Consider the following 23,035-nt stretch of genomic DNA (forward strand, 5'->3'; position numbering starts at 1 on the left):
TAATGTAAATGAACCCTCTGGAAACTGGATACCTTCGCGCTGCAGTAACTCGAGGCTCTCCTTGCGGCGTTACTCCGGCGAGATCTGGAGGCTGGAAATTAACGCTACAACTGGAGGGGCTGCGCGCCGCGGCGGGGAGGCGTGCGGGGGGTGCGCAGCGCACCGACCCTCCGCTGCCCCGCCGGCTCCACGCCGCAGCCCGCCCCGCGATCACCAGCGGCGCGGTGGGGCAGACCCGCGGGCGGCCGGGCCCGCACCACCCGCTCTCGGGGCCGCCGTCCCGGGGCCGCGGCGCCGGCGGGGCCAGGGTGAAGGCGCGGGAGGCTCCGCCGCCGTGCGCGGCGGGTGGAAGAGCGGCGCCCGGCACAGTCCCCGCGGCCCGGGGCGGGGGGATTACCGCCGGCGGCGGCGGGGGGCCTCGGCGCGGGGCCGGAGAAGGGGGGATTAATGCATTAGCGCCGCTTGCTCCTGCAGCTGGCTGGATCGGCTCCGAGACGGGGATTACCGCAGCGAGCGACCACGGAGGCGGGATTGGGCGGAGGGAAGGGGAGCAGGAATACAGGCGGGCGGCCGAGCCCCGCGCCAGCCGGCAGCTGCGGCTCCAGCCCCCGCGCCCCCCAGGGACACGGGGGATCGCGCCCGGGAGACCCGGCGCCCTCTGCCAGGCGGCGACATGCGCGGGGCTGCGCCGCCGCCCCGCACTCCGCAGCGGCCCCTACTGCCGCGCCCGCAGCCCGCGGAGCAGCCGCGGGTCCCCGGCACCGCGCACCGTGGCCCCGCCGCGGGCGGCCCGGGCTGCTCTCGCCGCTCATGGGCGGCTCCGCAAGCCCGGCTTCGGGCCCCCCGCCACGCCGCCGCCGGCCGCGGAGTTGGGGGCGGCGGCAGTTCCGGGGGCGGGGGCCGGAGGCCGCGGGTCCCCTCCGCTCGCACCTGCTTGGCGTAAGCCCGGTAACGCTCGGCAGCGGCCCCGCGCCGGCGAGGAGGAAGCGCTGGGAGAGGAACCGCCCCCCGCCGGCACGGGCAGGCAGCGCCTCCGCGAAGCCGCCGCCGGCGCCCCCCGCCCGGGGCTCTACGGTGGCCGCCCCGCCCGGGGCTGCCGAGGCCCCGCCCCCGCAGACCCCGCCCTCCCCCGGAGGCCCCGCCCACGGGGCGGTGCTGCCGGGCGTGCGCCCCGTCCGGCGGAGCGGGGCGGGGCGAGCGGAGGGGCGGGGAACGGGGCGCGCCCGTCCGCCCGCCCGCCGCGGTCCAGTCCGGGCTTTGTCTCCGCCTCCGCTGGCGGAGCCGCGTCCCAGGGGCAGGGGAGGCGGGCGGCGGGCGCCGAGGGGAGGCAGGGCAGCGGCGGCGGCGGCGGCGGCAGGCGGCGGGAGACAGCGGCTCCCCAGTCCTCGCCGCGCATAGTCCAATGCCTGGCAGCCCGGGGCGAGGAGCGACTTCGCTATCCTGCAGTGGCACGGCGAGTGCCTCCAGCCTAGGAGTTTTCCTGAAGCAGCTGTCGCACCGGGAGCACTTTTGGTAGAGAGGGATCAGGAGAAGACCCCGAAATGACTTACCTCCCGAGGCGCGACTGAAGGGGACTTCCTGGAGTGGAACCGTAGTGGAATTTGGGTCTGGAGAGGAGTTGCTAACGCTTTTTTATTATTATTTTTCCCTTTTTTCCCTTCTTCTCCGTGTTCCCTCCCCTCTTTTCGCCCATCATTGGAAATGAACAAATTGCATTTGCAATTCAGAAAGTAGAAATATTAAATACTCCATCCCCCGGGAAGCACACACGTAGTAATGACAAAGGATTGCAAAGGAGAGAGTGGCTCCAGTTTCCCAGAGAGATCCCCTTAAATGGATTACTAAATGGGACACTACATCAGCTAGTTGTCCTCTAGCTGCCTAGATACATGCACCGAAAAGGTACAGTACTCCCTCGTCCGTATCCCTACCTGATCTTTTTGGGTTGCTCGGAAAGGAAAGCTCCCGGGTCGCCCCGGCAGGCTCGGGAGGAGCGAGGACGGTGCGTGGTGTAAGGCTGGCTGCTGCTTTCTGCCTCGACAGCGTTTGCAGCGCCTGGGGAGAAGAGCCGCCTGCAAGTGCACACGCTGCGCTTGCTGTTGCCACTTTCCAGGCATCTCGTGGCTTCGCCTTTCTTTTCTTTTCTACACCACCCCCCCACCCCCCACCCCACCCCCTACGACTGCTTAACGTGTTAGCCTTCCTCCCAAGCCCCTTGGCACAGCTTGCATGCGCGGTGCCCGGGCCCCTGAGCCCTGCTCGCAGCGGGCCGGCGGCAGGGGGGCGCGCCCGCCGGGGCGCCGCGGGGAGCCGGGTGGCCGCGGGCCGCCGCCGGCGGGGCTGGGGCCGGGCCGCCGGGCACCGTGCGGAGCTGGGTCGGGGGGGTCGTCTTTGTTACAGGGACAACGTGGGCGCTCCGTGCAGAGGCGCAACGCCGCGGTCCCAGCTCTCCCGTGGGGGGGCTAGTTGGGTTCCGCCTGATTTATTCGGGTTTATTTTTAATTTATTTTATTTTCCCCCAAGGTTGGGGTTGCGTTTTGGGGGGCAGGGGCCGGGAACTGAGGAAACTTGCTGCGCGGCGCAACCCCCGGCGCAGCCGCGGGCTTTGTTCGCGGTCGTGGGCTGGGGCTGCGGGCTGCCCTCCCCGCCCGCTCCCCGCGGACAGCGGCCGCCTTCCCCTGCGCCCCGGCCGGGGCGGCCGCCGGCCGACCTCCCGCAGCCCCGTGGAGAAGGGCGGCTCTGGGGCAGGGCTGCTTCTCACCCCGTTCTGCGGGACGCCGCCGGCCTCTCCTCCGCGGGCCGGCGGCTCTGCCCGCCGCTTCTCCCCGGCTGGTGAGCGCAGGCAGGCGGGCTGACCCCGGCGCCGAGAGCCCAGGGGAGACCGGACCCCTCGGGCGGCCCGGCGAGCGGGGAGCATCGCGGGGCGGCCCAGCTCCTCTCCCTCCGCCCGCGCCCTTGCCCTGCCACTGCTTCATCTCCTCTCCTCCCTCCGGCCCCGGGGGCGCCGGGGGAAACGGCGGAAAAGAGAAAGTTTTTCTAAGGGGGAATGACAGGGCCGGCCGTCACAAAGCCGTTGCTGTTCGGCCGGCCCTCCCAGGGGGGCTGCGGGCTGGCGGCGCGGCGCCCCGCACACGCCCCGCGCCGCCGGGGAGCCCCGGGACCGGGTGCAGGCAGAGCCGGGCGGGGGCCGGCGGCGGGGCGCCTTCGCGCCGCTGCTGCGGAGGTGGGGAGGGACGGTGCGGAGGGACAGGATGCTGCCGATGGGCAAGGATGCTGAGGAGGGAGGCGTTTCCCCCTACACACATACACACCCCGTCCCCATGTACGCACGGGCGGGGAAGGCTCCCGGCTGAGGGCAAGGTGCGTTAGGAACCGTTGCTGCGGCCGCAGACGAGCGGGAGCCCGCACGCCCCCCGGGGCTGTGCTGCTGGGGTCGTGGGGCCGAGGCGCGGGGGGCGCGGCGGCGGCAGCTCGGGCAGCCCCTGGGGCTGGCTGCGGGTCAGCACCGCCCCCGCTGCGCCGCCGGGCAGGGCGCCGCCAAGTTTGCGGCTCCTTCACGTGCGGAGAAAGTACCTGGCTCTTGCGAGGTCTCGGCCGCCCAGCCGCCCCACCGCGCCTGCCTCCTGCCTGCCTCCCTCCCTTCCCTCCCGCCCGAGGGAGGCGTTTCCCGGGGGTGGCTCCGGCCGGCGTGCGGGTGGGGGGCTGGCGGGGGAAGCGGGGGTGCAGCCCGGTCAGTCGCAACGGAGATGCCCTTCTGCCCGCCGGCACCGCCTCTGTCCTGCCTGGCTCTTCCCAGGGTGAGTCGCAAGGCGGTAACTGCTCGGTGTTCCTTAGGCAGATGGCTCTGTCTTCTTCTAACCTTGACCGCTTGGCCAGAGGGGAATTTGTTCAGTTCCTCTCCCGAGCTAATTGCTGCTTTTGAAGTTTGTAAACATGCATGCTTGTGCCAGCGTCTGTGCATGCAGCGCGGATCTCGAGCTGCTGGAGGCAGAAAATTATTTCACTAATAGAACGGCACAAGTAAAGGCTTTAGTCAGATCGTAATAAATTGTAAAAGATGCAAATTCCTGACTCTGCAAGGTGAATGAATGCTTGGTCTCCCCAAGGAACGCACGCGGCTTGCAGGTGCTGTAAATAACGAAGAGCTGAATGCCCACAACCATTTTCTGTCACAGGGCTGCGTGCGGTGGCTTATTATTTGACACTGATTCTGCTAACTTTTGTTTAGTATCATACATTGACGATATTAATTTTTAAGCTAACCTCAAAGATAGTAACTAGAGGTGCGAATTTCCCACAGTCTCTGCAAAAAATTAGTTCGGTGACTGCTTTCCGTTTGTGTTCATTAAGTGTCATCCAGTGAGCCATTCTCATCCAAGTAATCTTTACTTGGCGGGTAAACCCTTTGGCATCAACGTGAGAAAGTCCAGCAGGGTTAGGCTCTTCTAATCACAGAACTCATGGAGATTTTGAGGAGTCTGTGACATTTCTCTCAGAGTAAGATTTATGCAGCTGTTATCATGTTCAGGGCTTCCTTTGCCATTTGATTTCAGACCAGAAAAGGAAAATGAACTTTCTTGGTTAACTTCTGGGTGGGGTTTTTTGGTTAGGTTTGTTGGGTTTTTTTTTGTTTGTTTGTTTTGTTTTTCTTTTTTATAAGACTGTTGTGCATTGTGAGGAAAATTGCCTTGTATGTGGTTGAAAGCAAATACTAGCTTCAGTAAGATCGGGAAGGTTCGTCACTGTTAAAAAAAGTGCAGTTGCCAAGGCATTTCACTGTCTAGGGTATAATTGTATCTAAAATGAACCTGTTTTTAATATTGTAGCCTCTCATAAGGTATAGATAAAGAGACCTAACACTCTTTAAAGCCAAATAATTTCCTGTGCATAAAAATTTTGATCTCTGTTCTCCACCACTCTTCACTGGAGAAAATCTCAGGCTTTCATGGAAATTTTAGTTCAGGAGCAGAATGCCCAGATAAGGTTTCTGTACAAATGCTATATTAATTTTAAAATAGTAAGTAATACTGTTTTTTTTGCTTTTTATGTAGTAGGAATCAAATGCTTGAAGCATGCATGGGTGAATACTTCAGAGAGGATGAATCATATGGTCACAGATGTTCTATGTATTCTCAATTAATCTGCATTAAAATTTTTGTATTCTTACTTAATTAGAAAACCAACCTTACATACTACTTCAACCAAAAATAATTGGGCACTAACATCTATGAGAAACAGTACTAACTACAATCTCTAGCTACTTGAAGATAAAAGCAAATATTAGCCATAAACCCCTCTTAATGTTTGTAAGTAGAGAATCACAGTTACTGGAATTTAAGACTGAAGAAGGAGATAGGTCAGGCTAAGGATGAGGACCTGCCTTCATTGCATTTTTGAAAAGAAGAAAAAAAGGGGAGGGGGGGAAGAAAAGGAGAGAGATCAAATTAATGACCTGTGATAAATCCAGACTAGAACTGTTTGCATTAAAAAGGAAGTAGGTGATTGTGAACTTGCTTGTGCATGTTTTGTGAAGGGAAGGGGAAATTTGTCATCTTGTTTTGAAGAGCCATACATAAATACACATGAAAGGAGTTTGCATGGTTTACAGCAGGGGAGACATAAAATGTTTTAGGATTAAATTGACCTGAGCTAACACATGCCTCACATCCAACTTGTTTCCAAGAACACATTGTTGTGCTACCCAAACAAATGTTTTGTGTGTAGTACCTGATTCCCATACACTATTGCAGAGTGCTGAAAACAAACAACCGGGTGAAGGCTGGAAAATAACGCTCAACTCTATTAGATGCAGCATATGCTAGAGAAGAGTTGAACTGTACTAAAAACAGAAGTTTTCGTTCTCCTAATTTAATACAGATGCTGCAGTATTTTACCTCCTACTAATCATTTATTGAGGAGGTAAATCTCTAGCCCTTATCTTTCCCTGTCTCATTCATCCGAACATGCTTTGCTCACCCTGTAAAGCCGTGCTTGCCTGAGTACTTTTCTGAGTAAAGGCAGTTGCTGAAATATTACTCAAATAGATACTTTTTTTCCAAGTTTAGGCCCCAGCCTGAAAATACTGTTTTCTGTTGGGAATCAGTATTTGGTGAGGACCTGAAGCTGTGGTGTGAGCACATTTGCTCTGGATTGACCTTCAGTGTTAGGTCAGACCAAGGTCTGTGTGTTCTGGAGCAAGCCGCATCTGACAAATTGTGACAAGCTACGTTTTGACAGCGCAACAGAAAAATACAAGGAATAAGCAAGGCTTCTACTGATGACTGTTTGAGCATTTTATGCTCATTAGTTCTGTGTATCAGAATTACTCTGAGGGGGGTGAGACATACACAGATATCATTTTGTCTGTCACATACAGTCCGTAGTAGCATGGAGTCTGGCTGCTGGTCAGCAGAATGCAGCAACTATGAACCGTGTTCAAAGGCAGAAACAAGCAGCTGGAGGAAAGCCTGGGCCTGACCCTGACACCCCTCTATAGGAATATTTTTGGGTTTGGCCTGTTGCACCAATCTCTTGAGTGAGAAACAGTTTAGATGTGCGTAGAGTCTGTGAAGGCAGGAGGGGACTTACCCGGTTCAAGTGCAAACCTGGCAGACTGGAGCTTGCGTGTCTTTATATGCTGTCTTGTGAGACAACTCAACCATTACCTGTGGCCATGGAAATAACTGAATATTCATATTTATACAGTGTTATGGGATCTTTATTTGTCCACGGTGAATGATGATCTGGCTTTGGGTCTTGATTGCAACATGGCAACATGGCAGCACAGCTCCAAGGCTTTAGGATTTAAAGGGAAGAGTGCCACCTACTGTGTTATAATTACATATATATTGCGTGTCCCTCCTATTTTCCAGAATTTCCAGGCTGCTCACTTGCATATCCTATTTTAGCAGCTGGAAGATGTGAAAGGATTAAAAATTAAATGTGGTGTGGGAACTGAAAAAAAAAACCAACCAGAAGAAAAGAGGTATGCACCTACAGCATCAGAGTATTCTGGAGGTTTTAGGAGGGGTTCATTGAAAGGCATAGGGGCATTTGCAGTTCTTGTCACTTCAGACTCAAAAAGGCTGCTAACAGTTAATAGCGGGGCCACTGGAAATAGGGAAGGGGATAAGAGATCTATGCCTCCCCCCATAAAATAATCATGCTCTCAACTGTAATGCACCTGGTGAACATAAATGAGGCCGCCAGACTTATGCCCTCTGATATCTACAGTTTACCTCCAGCTATAGTTTAACAAAAAAAAAGGAAGTGGATAGCAAGTTTTTTTTTAAAAAAAACAGCTTTCAAAAAAGGAAGAAGAAAATGAGAAAACACCATCATGAATGATCCCATAATTCGCTGCAAACCTCTTGAAGTCTTTCCCAGTATAGAACTGTAGTTATTTATCAGTCAAAAGGAGGGGTGTACTATGCTCTTTGTGAATACAGAGTCATTTTTGTATGAAAGGAATTTTTCTCCAAGCCCCAAAGTGTTTCTTTAGTAGCTGAAATAGAGATGTAAAATGAAGTAGATAAACCAGCTATTAACAGAACTGCCAGTTGCTGTATCTCCAGAGTGAAGACATATGTTAATTCACTACATTCAGTGATGACCTTTCCTTTAAAAGTATTGTTAATAATAGGCATTTCTATATAGAGCACTTATACTAGATGGTTGACATTCACATATCATGGACTATGACATGCCATTTTCCCGTCCCCCCCCAAGAAAACTGCTACCAAGGAACTTTCTACCAAAATACGTTTTTACAACATTCATGCAATGCTGAAGTTAAAAGAGTTTCAGGGGATAGATGCACAGCACGGCAGCACATCATGCAATGTGGGAGCATGTGGGCTGTCCTTGGTATGGGAAGCCTTTGGCTCCTTCTCCCTCACCCTCCTCAGGTAAAGCCATGCCTCGGCTGTGGGCTTATACCCTTTGTGTGATACAGGCAAAAAAAGCATCCTTGTGCTTTTATCATCTCAGTAGCCTGTTGCCTTTAGTGAAAACTTTATGAAAGTGGAAAGAAATATTTTTATTATGCCTTTCTACCTTAGTCTGAGACCATCTAGTGGATGAGGACTATAACACTACTATTTTTTGCTGGAGATAATATTGCAAGTTTGATTATGCACTTTAAAAAAAGGTATTCCTAACCCTCATCAATTTTGCAATGACCCTGACAGGCTCAGAGGGCCTCATAGTAATGAAAATGTGTGGAGTATATAATAGATATGGCTGGGTGTTCCAGTTCAGCGGATGGAAAAAGCACTCTCTTATATGAATCCCGAACACAATGGGAAAAACTGTGTCCAAATATATTCCTGACTGCAGGAAACATTATTTCTGTTGTCTTATCTCTCTCTGCTCAGCTTCACTCAGAAGTTCTATATATTGTGTATTCCTACATGTGGCTTTGATAGTCAAATGGGAAATCGGCTGTGTTGGTTCCTTCACCATTGTTCGTTGAACATTTATCCATTACTTGCACTCAGGGCAGCCGTTCATTGAAATGTTAATGAGAATTTGAACAGTTTATAATTCTATAGTTTCGGGGGGTTTAGCAGAAAAAAAATGCTGTTTTATTGATGCCTTTCAAAATCTACTTTTTATTGGTAGATTGAGATGGAATCTATGCTAATTCCTCCTGCATTCCTGAATTATGGCCTAGCTAGGCACTGTCGCTGGGATCTTCATCTATTAATCATGGAAGCTGCTTTCTTATTCGGTTGCCATAGTTTCAGTGCCTCAGATAGTGTTGGGGTGCCTTGGGAAAGGCTTGAGATATACTCGGACTTGCAAACCTTGCAGTTATTTTGGCAGTAGAAGAGCTCTAAAGGAACGGAAAACAGCATCCAACATTATTCAGAGTTGGATTAAAAGAGGAAACTTCTGGATATGTCTCTTTGGATCTTGTTATGTGAATGTCCAGCTAATATTTACTCCCAAGATTTGCTTTTTGTTTTGTCTGGCTGGTAAAATTGTACACTTCAGAAACTAATGGCTACCTTTATCCATTGCAAGAGCAAAAACCACTTTTCGTTAGTTCTGCTGATAAATGGTTCAGCAAATTAGTGCATTTAGGGTTTCCTAAGCAATCCCAGTAATTTGTTTTACATTCTCTTTTAACCTAGCTACATAAAGCATGACATCATGTTTGAGACTGAGTTAATGTTTATTGTTACCTTAAATTTAATAAAATGACAATAAGCACCCTTGTTAACTGCAGAGCAGCTTGAATTACACAGTAGAAAAGGGGAAATAAACTTTTTTTCAGACAGAACTAATGCTCCTTCAGCACTGAGTTGGCATTGGCAGTATTTTTTTTAAATAATGTTTCAATATCTGTTCACAAATTCAGCATTAAAACATGGATGCTTCCAGAAATGTGGAGCCTTGAGTAGTCAGAAATAGCTTTTTTGACAAATGAGGAAGTGGTAAAGTAGTAAATAGGTCTAGCAGGAAAGTAGCTGGAAGACTGACTTGCCAATGTAAAGCTGAATATTAATCGTTTGCGTAATATAAAATAATGCACAAGCATCTTTTCCCTAAGCAAATCATGGTCTCCTTTTTCTTTTCCCATTGAGAAAAAATTTTCATCGCTTCTGTGTGAGCAGGACTAAGCCACATGTTTTAGCAGGTATTTAAATTCCATTTCTTTCGCACTTTACAGTGTCTCCAGAATTAAGTGATTTCCCTCCACTTCTAATAAAGCAGTTTAGTTCTTACACAGATAAGCATGATACATACCTTCTGTTCACAAAGGGGAAAAAAAAAACAACCTTGAATATTCACATCAAGCAAAGAATCATGTTAAAAGCTGTGCGGTTTAGATTAAAGGTTTCAGTATAATTGAACTAATCTGGAAAATTAGCCACTTTTTTACTTCCAGGTTATTAGCTTGCATTCAGAGATGACTTTTAAAGCTTCGGCTTGGGACTTTACTACCCAATCCTGTCAATTACTGAAGTGGGATGTGGGATCAACAAGCATATTGAAAACATGTGCCTGTTATTTGTAATCCACCCTTAGGAGTCCTAGCAACGGAACAAATGGAAGTCCAAAAATTTCACATGAATTTTAAAGATGACAAAGCTTTTTTTGTTGGTAGATGCACAGAAAAATTGTATTTGTAATTTTATACTCTCACATAGTATAGAAGTTTCTGTTTTATAGTCTGGCTCCTGCATACTCTGCTGTATACGCATTTTTCACATTAAATTAAATGCAGCCTTTTTTCCGTTAAACTCACAATGTGCATGTGTGTATCTAGTGGATTGACAGTCTGATAGAACAAATAATATGCCCTGGTCATTCCATTTGGAAGGGAGCTGGTGATTACTTAAGAAAATTGTTACAGTGGAAAACTATCTTAAGTCAAAGCTGTAAAGGTAAAAATTCAGTTGTGTTCTTCTCAAAATTCATTGTACTGCATTTAGTTTCAGGTTAGGTATAGAACTGCTCTGCATAGAAATCAATTTAAGCAGTTCTGTCAAGTACATTTGTACTTTCTTTAACATTGATTAATGATTTTTATTGTATATTATTTGTTACCCTCAAGAAGCAGAGAAGTGAGTGGTAGGTGATTGTATAGTCAGAGGCCCAGTCTTGTTAATGTTGGAGAATAAAAACATTTCTGCTGAACACCTAAGGAAAAACGCCCTTACTCCATAGTTCTTTCAGTTTTGTGGTTGGTCACAGAAGTTCTTCTGCATCCCCAAGCAACTGGATTTTAGCATCAAATGTACTAATCTCATCAAGGAAAGAAAACAATCTTTTCTGGGAAAGTAATTGTTGCATTTGTGCTTTTTTAGCATTGCTACAGAGTTTACTTCGCAAACCTTGCACATGTTGAATGGCATCTTAATGCCTGAATATTCCTGGAAGGCCAAAGCTTGGCTTGGGCTGCATGCTTGCGAAGGGATCTGAAAGAAAGGAAAATTGTCCCCCGTTCAACCTCAGAGGTCCCCGGTGCCAGCAGCTGGTCCCTGGCTGTGGGCAGAGTAAACCGCTGCCTGCTGGTCCTTTGAGCGGGTGGAAGGGAAGGAATGACGGGAGGGCGGCCAGAGCCCTGGCTGCACGCCTGGGTCTGCCTGGGAAACGCTGCGTTTGCAGTCGGCACGGGCGAGGACAGTATTACTGCATCCTGTCCCAAAATGCCAGAGCAAGAAAAAAGATGGCATGCAATGCCTTTTGTGCCGTCTGGAGCTGCTTTTCTGCCACTTGCTCTACATGCAGGTTACAGCCCAGTGTCTGTCACTGGATGGCAAAGGTGAGGTTGAGTCCCACAGGATTATCTTTCTTGAGTAGCACTTCATGCCATGAGCATGGCAAAATGCTGCCTGATGTTTGATTCAAAATGCCTTTTTTATTATATAGAAAGGCTCACAGGCTGTTTAACTTCAATCTTGAACCTTGGGTTGTAGTCTTTATAGTACTGGCTTTTCATCGTATCTCTCTGATAAAAGAAAGGCGTTGTGCATTAAAATTACCTTTTGAATTTAGTCTTCTGTATGAACAGAATTTCATACTGTGTGTATAAACTTCTAGGAGTGTTAAACCCATTCTGCTTCTGAGTAATTTGTACTCATTTATTACAAATGCACAGTTTTTGCAATTAGAACTTACTGGTCCTAACCGTATTAATCAGAAATGACCACCGTTAAATTGATTTTTTAAGTTTGCTGTAGACTGTTATAGGGGGGTGATCATATAACATTATTAAAGAACTGTGTCCATGCAAGAAGACTTTCTTTTATAGAAAGGCATTATGCAGATTTGTTGTTGTTGTTGTTGTTCTTGGAAAGGAGTTAAAGAGGAGAATCTTTCCAAGTTTCATGAAGAAGTAAGAAGACAAACTTTTTTCTAGTGATTCTTTGGGATTCTTCTTTCCCGGTGAAATTATTCTTTAATTCGAAAAGGAATTTGTTTTGCTTTAAAAAGAAATTAAGAACTGAATCCTTAAAGAGCTGTGGTGGGAAGAGGAAAGATTTTTGCATGAGCTACTACACTTTTTCATTATTATCTGCAAGGTGTTTCCTTTTAATTCTGTTGTAGGGAAGTCCAGCATGCTCAGATACACTGACTAATTCCGTCACGAGACGCATATATTGTAGGGTGGTGTCATCTTTTTTGCTTTATCCTGTTCTAAGCATAAGACCTAGAGATACTGCCAGAACACTTCCTTTCCCAAGATTAGGAAAAAAAAATAATAAAAATATCCGGTTCTTGTTCAACAGTGTGTGTAGTCCAAAAGGCAAACTTAGCCAAACCAGAGCTAATAGCCTGAAGATGTGTGATGAAGGCTGGTGATTGACTGGCTGACTGTAAGAATAATGTCATTTTGATTTGTCAGAACATTTTCCTTAGAGTATGACATATATGTGTTAAAGTATCTATCAGAGAGAAACTTTTTCCTTCTCGTGCACTCTTTACATTTTTGACCAGTTGTTTTTGTTTGTGTCCATCTGTGTTTCTCATAAGCTTTCCTGTGTAGCTGAAATCCTGGAGGTAGTCTCATTTGCAAAAAAATCCAAATAGCACCCAACTCAAGTGGTGTTTATGTGAGAGAGGCAATTCAGCCAGGCCCTTTCTGGTGCGTGCTGGTGCAACTAAATGCTAGTGATGTGCTGCAGAAGGGTGTAAAGTGTAGCCTATGTAAAGACTGCTGATGTTGGGTAAGGGGTCTGTAAGAATGCTTGCATTGATTTACCTTGAATAGCAAATTGGTTCTTCAAACTTTTTTCTTTTTCTTCTCTTTCTTTTCCCACATAAATGGTCAGTAATCTATTTTAGTTTGAAACAGATGAGAGAATTCATTGCTCTCACATTAAAGTTACTTAAAGAACTTTTCAAAACCTGGAGCACCTACACCTACACATCAGTGCTTTTTCAGAAGGGGCTAATCCTGACCTCCTCCTCTATGCCGGGCTCCCAAGATCCAAGTATCTGGCTTCCCAACTGTAAACCTCTATTCAAACAAGCTGCCTTAGCTCACATGAATATGTCTTCAGAACCAATTAAATTGCTCATGCAGATAAGTGCAGAGGAGCTGGGCCGAGGCACAAAAATGTAAGTTAGCAGGATCTAACCTTTGGTCTGTTAACATCAAACAGAAAACTGAAAGCACAGTTTTGCTTCAGATTGCACGTCCATATTTATTTCATCAGGCATGGGACTTGTCTAGAAAATCTATTCTTTGGGTGGTTCGTTTCGTTGACATAAACCTTACTGATTTCAATGTGAGCAGTTAATTACTGAAAGCAAATTAGTACCAAAACCATCAAGAAGGCATTGTACTGTAATGGCATCTGTACATTGGACTGGTATTTAAGCTTGAAAGAGTCTAGTTAGTACTGGAGATTTTTCAGCAGTAAGCCAGCAGAGAACATGTTTAGTAGGGGGGCTGGAGTGCTACTTCACAGCTGCGCTGCCTACTTGTAGACAGCCATCATATGACAGCCTGCTCTAACAACTCTACGCATTTAAAAAACAGGGTTGTGTAAGAAGGAACACAACACGTTTACTGAAATACATTTGTGGGGGAAGGGCCTTAAAGATTTCAATGGGTGGAATTTAGTGAGAGAGAATCCATTACATTTACGTGAGATTGCATGTCAGAGCCTGGAAAGAGGGCAAGTCACCTCTCCTACCGATACATGGCAGCCTTAGAAAGTGCTACAGATTTCAAGAGAAAAAGACGTTTCACTTTTTGGCACAGTTTCTGAATACAGGGGTACAGCTAAAACATATTATACTGTCTAGACAGAAAAAGAGCTTGGTCACGTATTTTTTATGCCGAAAGGGAGAAGTGCTTCTCCTTTTTAAAGTTTTCCGGCAGCTTGTTCAGCTGGGTGATTTACGTTGTGAAAACTAATGCACTGTGTTTTTTCCTTTGCATGTCGTCTGCCCTCTTGTGTTCCAGAATCTCAGTGCAGACGCTTCAGGCGTCCAGATGATAACGAGGGTAGTGAAAAACATGGAACGAGAACAAGAACTGATGGACACAAGCCATGCTCTTCAAAGGCATTGAGTTTGTCTGTGTGTGTATGTTGTCTTGCTGTTTGCAGTATAAGAAGCAATACAGTTTCCAGCTTGCTTAAACAGAGACAGAGACATTAGAAAGTGGGTTAGCCAAACTGATGTGCGGAAAAGCTCTAGGAGTGAATTTGCAGTGATGGGTAAAGGCCATAATGCATATGATTAAAGTGAGACTGCTGCCTACACAAGGAATTGCTAACAAGATTCTTTCACAGCTTTCATGTCTCAGACCTGCTTTTACAGAAAATAAATTCATGTTTAGTTTCAGAGGCTGCACCATTTTCCTCAGACCTACAGGGTAGATAAGACAATCAAACTATGCAAGTGCAACCAGTTGAACAGAAAATAATGCAATATGCATTGAGCAGAAACAGTGGCTGTGTGTGTTAGCAAAATGGTGTCCCAGGTTAGCATTCGTTCTGTCTGCATTGAGCACCTGTTCTCTTACTGCTTAGTTCTTCAGTAATCACAGGGAAGGGAGGCTAAAAGCACAGATTAAGTTAAGGCAAATTAGTTGGATTTTAGAGAGAGAAGGGCAGATACAAAGGGATTCCGTGTCCTTTAAACAATTTCCCCCACCACCACATCTTATTCAAACGGGAAGGTAGAAATTGCTTCAAGCTATTATATAGTTTCTGGCAGTAGTTCTAGCACTTCCCCTCGCTTCTATAAAGTATATTTTCTGTACCTCAAAAGATTATTTAAATACACTCTTATGTTTAAAGCGCTTCCAGAATTTATAATTATATGAACTTCCTGCAGGATGCAGAAAAATAAGACTGCAGCAGCTGTATGTTGTCCCAGTGCTAAGACAAATAAATAGTAATTCAATTAATTCTTTATTTGAAAAGTGACTTAGAAATCAGCAAGAAATAGGTTTGACCCACCAATCTAAGGCCATTTTAATTTTCAATTTTCCAATCGATTTTTTTAACTTCTTGAGAAATAGTGTGCACTTGGATTTGGATTTTGTCTCAGGTCAGTCCCATGTAAACTCAGTGCTTATTTTAAACAATTTCATTTGTGTCTTGCTTGAGACACAGCATCTTTGAGCCTTCATTTTCTTAACAATAGTCATATTACGGATCTGGAACAGGTCAAATGCAGATTCTGGAAGTGGTTCTTTTGGCCATCCGAGAATTACTTTTGCATTAAGGACTCAAGCCCAAGTGCTCAAGTCTTGACAAAAAGAACTTGCAGAGATTAGCATGTTTTGGGCAAGTTTTTTGTTTGGTTGGTTTTTTTACTTCAAAGCAAAATACTCATGGTGAGAGTTTTATATAGTTTTGAATAATTCTGCTTCCACTCCTGCTGATCTCTTGAGATCCATACAGGCTGAGAAATCAGCAGAAGGGCACAGCAAGCTGATCAAGATGCCTGTGTCCATGTGCTGATTTTGGGCCTCTTGACTTTCCTTGTGGCTTTAAATTTGTGCCTCCCCAAAATCCGTTTTGCCAGGGTACAGTGGACTCCCATCTGGGGAAGACCTGTCTGAAAAAGTGGTGTGTTTGTATTTGCATTCTGTGATTGTGCTATGGACAGATGCTTGCTTCTAACCCCAGCTCACACCTTTGCCTGCCGCTCGATCTGCACCTCAGTCTTGATCCTCAAGGCTGCATGCTGGTTTTAGGCAGAGCCTTGGGCAGAAGGCTGCTGTCAAGCAGCTGGCATTGTGTGTAGAAGAAAGGCAGTGTGTTCACAAAGAAAGCATTCAGTTCTTCAGGCTCATCTGATCAGGTCTCACTTACTGGAAAAAAATAGTGAGTTGTGTGTGTTTGAAATGTGTCATGGCTAAAACGTCTAGAGACTTAGAACAGAAACCACTCAAATGAATTCATAAATAAATCAGATGTTCCAAAAGAATTATGAAAGGCTTCAAGAGTTCTCTTCCTGGGTACATCATGATGGTGATGTACTGGAAATGTATCTGCAAATAAAGATGTTGCCTAATTGCTTCACTCACACCTGTTACCTGCTGGTAGACCAGACTTTTCAGACCAGGCAATTGTTTATTTAGATTTCTACTTTGTGTGTGCTAGTAACTTAAGAAGTTAAGATTGGAAGCCTCCAGTTCTTCTCAGTACAAACTGCATACTCTGTAGACACCTGTCCCAAGCCCATCTCAGTACTTACTGAATAGCCTGGAAAACAGGGAGGTTGTACATTGGAGAGGGCATTGGATTTTCAATGAGGCCAACACAAGGTGTGAAGATACGGGGAATGTGTTGTAGCACCAGCTTATCTTGTTTGAGAGTGGTGTCTTAGCAGCCCTGGCCCTGTAGACATGCTGCCAACTTCAGCTCAGGTTTCAATGATTCAGACAAGGAAAGGTCGTTTCAGCAACTCTCTGGTGAACCTATTTAGGATGGAACAGAGGTGCCACTGAGTAGTAACAAGGCAGCTCACACTAACTAGACTGATTATCTTTAAAAAAAAAAAGTGGAGGTGGAAGACTCCATAAAATATTATGTTACATTCTTGTAATGGAACCTGTGATCTCATAGGAACACATGTGGTATTTCCATTGACATCAACAGGTGTGAAGCAAGGACACTGTCTTTGGCCACAGCTTTGGCTTAGAAAACACTAGGACGTCTTAAAGTCACTGCTGTCAGTCTCTGCTTTGAATTCCATTGCAACTTTATGTTATAGTGTGAGATATAAAAAGATTAAAAACTTTTCTGGAACCTGCAAGACTAAATGGAAAATTAAGGACAAGTTGTCTCCCTTAACTGCAGGAAAAAATCCTCACTTTTTATCAGCTTAAATGAAACCCTCTTCTTGAACTGAGTACTTCATACCTAATGCATATTTTTGGCATTAACTCAGCAGGCAAAAGACGGGAAGCTGTGTTGTCCTGCTGAAGGATACATTGGAGGAGAATAAGTAATAGAGAATTTATCTTCTTCACTATTTGTGGTGTCTTTGAAGTGTTGTTAATATTTGGAGAAGTTTATATGTCAGATTAATGCCTGCTCTGTGAGCTTGTGAGAGAGATTACAAGAAACCTATGAATAATTTGCAGGCTTTCCCCTGCACCCACACATACACACCCAGCAAAACCACTAAGATGGTCCAGGTTGAGGTATCACTTTATCTTGACAAGATTTTTTTGACTGAAGCTTCACTCAGAATATTTTAATGAAGAGAAAGATATTTTGGGTAGATGCTCCCCAGTTAATTAAGTTCAAGTTAAATTTATGGAGGCATATTAGTGCTTGGTATGTGTAATCTCTCAAAAACATTATCTTTGAAAAGATAATATGATGACTAAGTCAACAAGAAACCCATAAACCCTGAAATGATGAGCGGATACAGCTGTGGTACCATACTGCTCTTGCTGGATCCCAGCTACCCCCACAGCTGGTGGGACAAACACAGATATGTAGAGTAACATCTAAGGAAAAAATGGTTATAGGGGGCAAGGAAAGTAGCTGTAATGTCAGGGCTGCGGGGTGGAAGGCTTTTAGGAACAGAGAGATTAAAGGAATAGCTGTAGTTACATACTCATGCTGGTGCAGAGGGGTAGCCAAAGTGCCAAGGTACAGGAGGGGAGGGCAGGGTGAAAGTGCTGCATTTCATTGCTTTCTACCTTACAAATTAGCAGCACGCAGTGGGATGACTCCTTTCTGATAAGCTGTCGCCCTCTAAAGTATATTGGAAGCTTGGAGTGAAAAATACTGGATGGCACATGGGAGATGGAAGTGACATCGTTTGTCTCTCTGCCTGATTTCTTTACCCTTTGTACAGAACTTGGTAGGTGAGGGAGTGAAAAAGTTCAGATGGGACCCTCCTCTGTCCCCACACCCTCCTCCTTGCCCTGGGAAATCTCACAAGACTCCTTCAACTTCTCTCACAGGCTATTGGTAGAGAAAAGGTGGTTTTCCATCATTGCTGAGCATCTTGAGTGGTTGGCTTGAAAAAGCATTTTTTCTGTGGGGAAGAGAGATTGACATGTAGCAGTGCAGAGTAAAGAGGCGCTGAAAATAAGCATGGTAAGCAGTTTTGTTGTAATAAATTTTGGGCAAAGAGGTGGAAGGAGGCTTTACGACGTGGTTTTGAGGGAAACTGCTACTGGGCTGTAAGACCTTCTTGCTGCCAGGCTAATGGTGAGTTGACGTGTTTGCAGCCATGAGGGAAGGGCACTGGCATTCCCCTTTGCAGCTGGCTGGTCAGCTGTCTGGAACAAGATCATGGCTTTTGGCCAGTTCCCACTGAACTAATAAAACTTCCTTTATAAAAAAAATAATAAAAAATATCCCTGCACCTGGCACTGTTTAGGAAAATTGTCGGTAGCCTCAATGGGGAAGCCAAAGCCTAGCTCAACACAGAGGCTGAAATCCCTAAAAGTTAGATTTTGATGTATTAGACCTTTTTAAAAAGATGGCAGCCTGTATTTCTGAAGAGGGGGGGTTTGTGGGTGGGGAATGGAAAGGGAGAACTGGTGGCTTTAGAGGCAGAAGGCCCCCAGGTCTTTGCTGGACCCAGAACTCTTGCTGAGATGAGCAGGACTGACCCTTGTGCAGGCAACGAGCATAGTGTTGGTCTTTGTGGAAGGGAAGAGTAACATCAGGGCAAGGATCACTGTGTTAAGGTGTGATTGTCATGCTGTGGTGGTAACTGCTGATGTGCCAGGAGGCGTGTGAAGTTCAAAGCCACTTTTCCAGCTCTGGATGTCTACAGAGGAAAAATCTGCCGAGCGGCTGCTCCGAAGTGAGCCAGGAGTGCAGCTTACCGGCTGCGTAGTACCAGGAGGCAGGGTAGTATGTGTGGCGGCTCTCCCTGCGTCGTGATGAACGTGAGCAATCTGGTGTTTGTCACAGGTCTTAAAACTAAACCCAAGTGTAAATAAAGAACCCTGCTGCAAGTGAGCAGGATTTTTATAGTGGTTTCCAGGAATGAAATCAAACCTAAACTGCAAGGGAAGTATTCTCTGCCATAATCAAAGTTTGTGTACAGAATGTTTCAAATAAACGCTCTGTAAAAATGATTTAATTCTAGTGTGATTATGAACTTTCACAAACATGCTGTTTCACATTACTCTCTTAAATAAATTTGATTAGTAACAGCTGTGACTCCTCAAGTCCCCCAAATTTTATTTTCTCAATAGAAAAGAGTTGAAATCCTCAAATTATTGTAACTGAAGATTTTGTTTGTATTTTAAGCTAAAATGTGCTTGACAGCGTCCTAGCAGTAATTAGGTGGGCACGCTCCTGCTTGGAGAGGCTGCAGTGAACAACCTTTAGTTCAGGCAGTCTTTTCAGTTCCTGGAGCACTTTGTGAGTATTAGCCGCTGTGTGCTGAATGAGTACTAAAATCAAAGTTATAAACGGTGCTGCTCAGTGACAGGCTGTTTGAACCCAGAAGCAGGCTGCTGCAGCTGCATTGTGAACGACCCCCCTGCACAAACTAGGCACAGGCACTCACCCCTTCCCACACACACATATATTGCATATGTTTTCTGATGGGAATGTTTGTCTACCACCCATGCTTGCTTTGGTTTGTTCACGGTGTGGTGCTCTGTGGAACAAGATAGCGTTCCAATGTTGAGGGCATGGGTTGTCTTTCCCACCCACTCCTCCCTCATGCAGAAAATAAATCTGGTTAGTGGAGCCGGGATGTGCTCTGCCAGTTGTACGCTGTGCTGTTGAATCCACTGTTTGGCTTCCCCCTGAAGATGCCAAATCGCACTTTATGGCACAGTGTGCTGCAGAGTTTCACCTTCATTACAGGGCAGGCTTCCCGGCCCGCAGTTCTGCCATCTACTGCTGTTGTTGCCAGTGCTGGGTGGCTTTCTGCATCTGTGACCATAACCTACTTCTCAGCAGTCTTTGATGTGAGCAAGGGCTGCAGGCATACTCTCCTGTACAGCTCTTCGACTAATGAGCTTGTCTGCTAATTAAATAGAAAGGCGAAGTTGGCAATATCTTTGATATTTATTCTCAGTGTGGCCCTTTTGACTTGTTTAGAGTTGCAGGGTGGTCTTGAAGGAAGAGATTTGGTAAGCAGTTGCAGAGTTTGTATTATGCTTTATCAACATTGAAATAAAGTTTTTAAAAGACAGTTTTGTTCTTTTAAGCCAGATAATGCAATATAATTTAAAGTAGAAGTGAAGCTTAACTGAGACCAAATTTACAGTTAGAAGAAAAAAAACACATGTGGGAAAGGCCTTTTGTTGAGACCAAATTTACAGTTAGAAGAAAAAACATGTGGGAAAGGCCTTTTGTGAAATCAATATTAGTGGTTTTGTTTATGCCACACATGCTCAATGACATCCATGACGAATTACAGTCAGAGGTTACATAGCATTTATTACACGCTTTTAACCACCTTAGTTGCACTTTGCGTCCTAATTCTCCCCCAAGATTACTTTAACCGTTTTAGCCTTCTTGAGCAGTGTAAGGTTGCTGCCATTTTTTTCAGGGGAAGAAAGCCCCAACAATCTAACTTAGGATAGGAAGGTTGCTTTTTTACCCAGCACATGAAGAGTCTCCTATATAGACATACATTTGCCAAGGGTAAAACGTGTTTTTTTGATGAGGTAGGAAACACGTTTAAAGCTGAGATCCTCTGATCTGCTAGGGTGAGAGGCAGATGGTTGGACCCCCAGGTGATTTGTATCTGCTCACTCAGTGCTCCCTGTCAAGCGTCAGTGCTCTGCAGTATCCAGAGTGGGAGATTTCTGTACTTCCAAGGAGAAACACACTGCTTGCCTCCTAGTTGTGTGACTTACATAGGCATCAGAATGTATAAGCATTAATGCACCTAAAAAAACCCCATGCTGGGTCATTCCAAGATTTGTAATTATTAATTAGTTACTGTTTTTTCCTTCGTTCTCCTCTCTATCCACCTCTGTAGACAGATGCTAGATAGCTAAAGCACTGAAGCTGGATATTCATAAAAATATGTGAAAAATGGTTAAAAGGCCTAAGACAGTTTAAGTATGTGAAATGCTACAAGCATTCACTAATGCTTCTTCTATTTGTGGCTCTTCTCTGGAGTTTGTTCATAACATGTGTCCTTTCCAATGTTTTGATGGTGTGGAAAGTTTTGGGGGTGTGCCTTGGTCTGCTGGTCAACAAAAGAGTAACTGGTGCAGGTTTGTGTGCAGGCTAAATGAAAAAAATTAATGTTACTACTCCGGCTCTTTGCTGGGGTCAGGTCAACAAAATAATAAAGGAAAAGTTCAGATAATCATATGCCACCTTGGTGGCACAGCAATTTTCACAGACTTGCCATGCAGCAGAATGATTTGTGATTTCCCACAGCTACTTCATACTGCTAATTTAAAGCCAAGAATTAAAGGACTGCAGGTCGTCTGGTAGCAAGTAATACCTGAGAGAGCAGATCTCCTTGTAACCTTGTGGCGATCCTGGTAAGTGGTGGTGAATGCCTGGAGACTGTCAGGCTAGGTGCTCGTTTCAGTTGCAGTTATTAAATGGAAACAAGTGCTGCTCACATTTGTGTCTTCTGAATGAGAAAATTGCAAGTTCAGAAGTTTACATTAGGAACAGATTGTATCAAGAGAGATTATGAAAATCTGCAGACTTTAAAATTTGTGTTCAGCTGAAAGGTGTTGAAGGATAGAGGTGTGTTATATAGGATGATCTCTCAGTTTCTTAGGTCATTAATACTCAGCATGTATGAGAACTGATCTAGACATTGTAAAGTAAAATAGAAATATGGCTAAATAATTTTTCTTTGATGATTATGTAGAAGAGGAATGAGAGTTAATCATCAGAGACCTGTTTACAGGCAGTACATGGGAGGGTTGGACTGGCAGGGAAACCACTGCTAGTAGATTTATTTTCATTCTGATCCTTTCAGTGATCGTGACTTGGTGCTGACCATAAATATATTGTCTAGCTTTTTCAAAACAAAAAAAAAGAAATTCTTTTCTATATAGGGACATGAAGAGGTGTAATATTAATTGTCTGCCCTGTATTTTTGATGGAAATACTAAGGAGCTAGTAGTTTTAGTATTTTGCTCAATAATAAAGGTTAATGCTGAAGGGAATGTTTTACTGGACATGCATTTGATAATTTTCCCTATTGCAAATAAAGAGATTTTAATGTTTTATTTTCTCCAGGGGTTTGCTCTTACAGTTTAGCTTCGTTTGCATTTGTGGAGGCTTAAGAGAGGTGTCACGACTTTCAGAACTGCTGAATATTCAAGACTTCTCTGTGCAGTTGGTGTCACTGGAAGGTGCAGCATGCTTTCAGAGGGCAGGCCACAGAGCTGTACTTTCGATTACAAAAATAGGCAGCACAGGTCTTTTCTTTAACGGGATCCTGCAACTTCTGTGGATGCAAAATCCCCATGGACCATGGGCATCAGGTAAAATCAGCCCATCTGGTGCAGCCATCCCAGCTTGCTCTGCCCCTCGCCTGGCTCTGTTGGGTTGCACTGAGGTCTGCCCAAGGGCCAGACCAAGCTCACCTCTGTCTGCAAGAAGTGGTACTCAAAAAGCTCATTTTTATCAGTGATTTGAATTCCTTTACCAGAATCTGACAAGTGGCGATGAAATACGTCACTGAGTCTTTTGTAAGACTCATAGGAGAGTGCTGTTTTTCTGGAGTCTCTGGAAATCTGAAGAGGCACAAGTGTTGCCAGAGCTCTGCTGGTGAGGTCTTCAAAATTATGAACTAAGGAAGCTTGCAACACATCCCAAGGGACCAAAAGGTTCTCTTACTCCTAGCAATTCATTTAATATTGTGATTCCAGAAGACAGAGCATCAAAAAAAACACCCAATGCTATACAGCCTTGTGATAAAAATTGGAGTTAGCAACACTGGCACACAGGAAAACTTTTCTTTAAAGGAGTAAATATACATTGCATTAGCTGGCAAGTGATCTTCCGGTGATTCTTCAGTTATCTTCAAAAAGGTGTATGCTTTTGTCAGCTGCCACCCAACACAAAAAGATGATTTGATGAATAAAGAAATAAAGATTTTACAAACTTCAGTGTTACTGTTCTTTCATTGTCAGGTA

The 23,035-nt window shown here is 45.7% G+C and overlaps 1 protein-coding gene across 6 annotated transcripts in view; it reads left to right on the forward strand.

The window, feature by feature from the left end:
• Positions 1–1,315: 1,315 nt before the first annotated feature.
• SEMA6A (semaphorin 6A) overlaps positions 1,316–23,035 on the forward strand; it is a 113,839-nt gene continuing 92,119 nt past the window's right edge. For 3 of the 6 annotated variants that reach the window (XM_080372079.1, XM_080372081.1, XM_080372082.1), the window contains exon 1: positions 1,318–1,902. The gene's annotated coding sequence lies outside the window, so the exon portion shown is untranslated. The other 3 variants (XM_080372076.1, XM_080372080.1, XM_080372077.1) reach the window with 3 other exon arrangements.

The sequence above is a fragment of the Falco punctatus genome (assembly GCF_963210335.1).
Source record: "Falco punctatus genome assembly, chromosome: Z".
NCBI classification, from domain to species: domain Eukaryota; kingdom Metazoa; phylum Chordata; class Aves; order Falconiformes; family Falconidae; genus Falco; species Falco punctatus.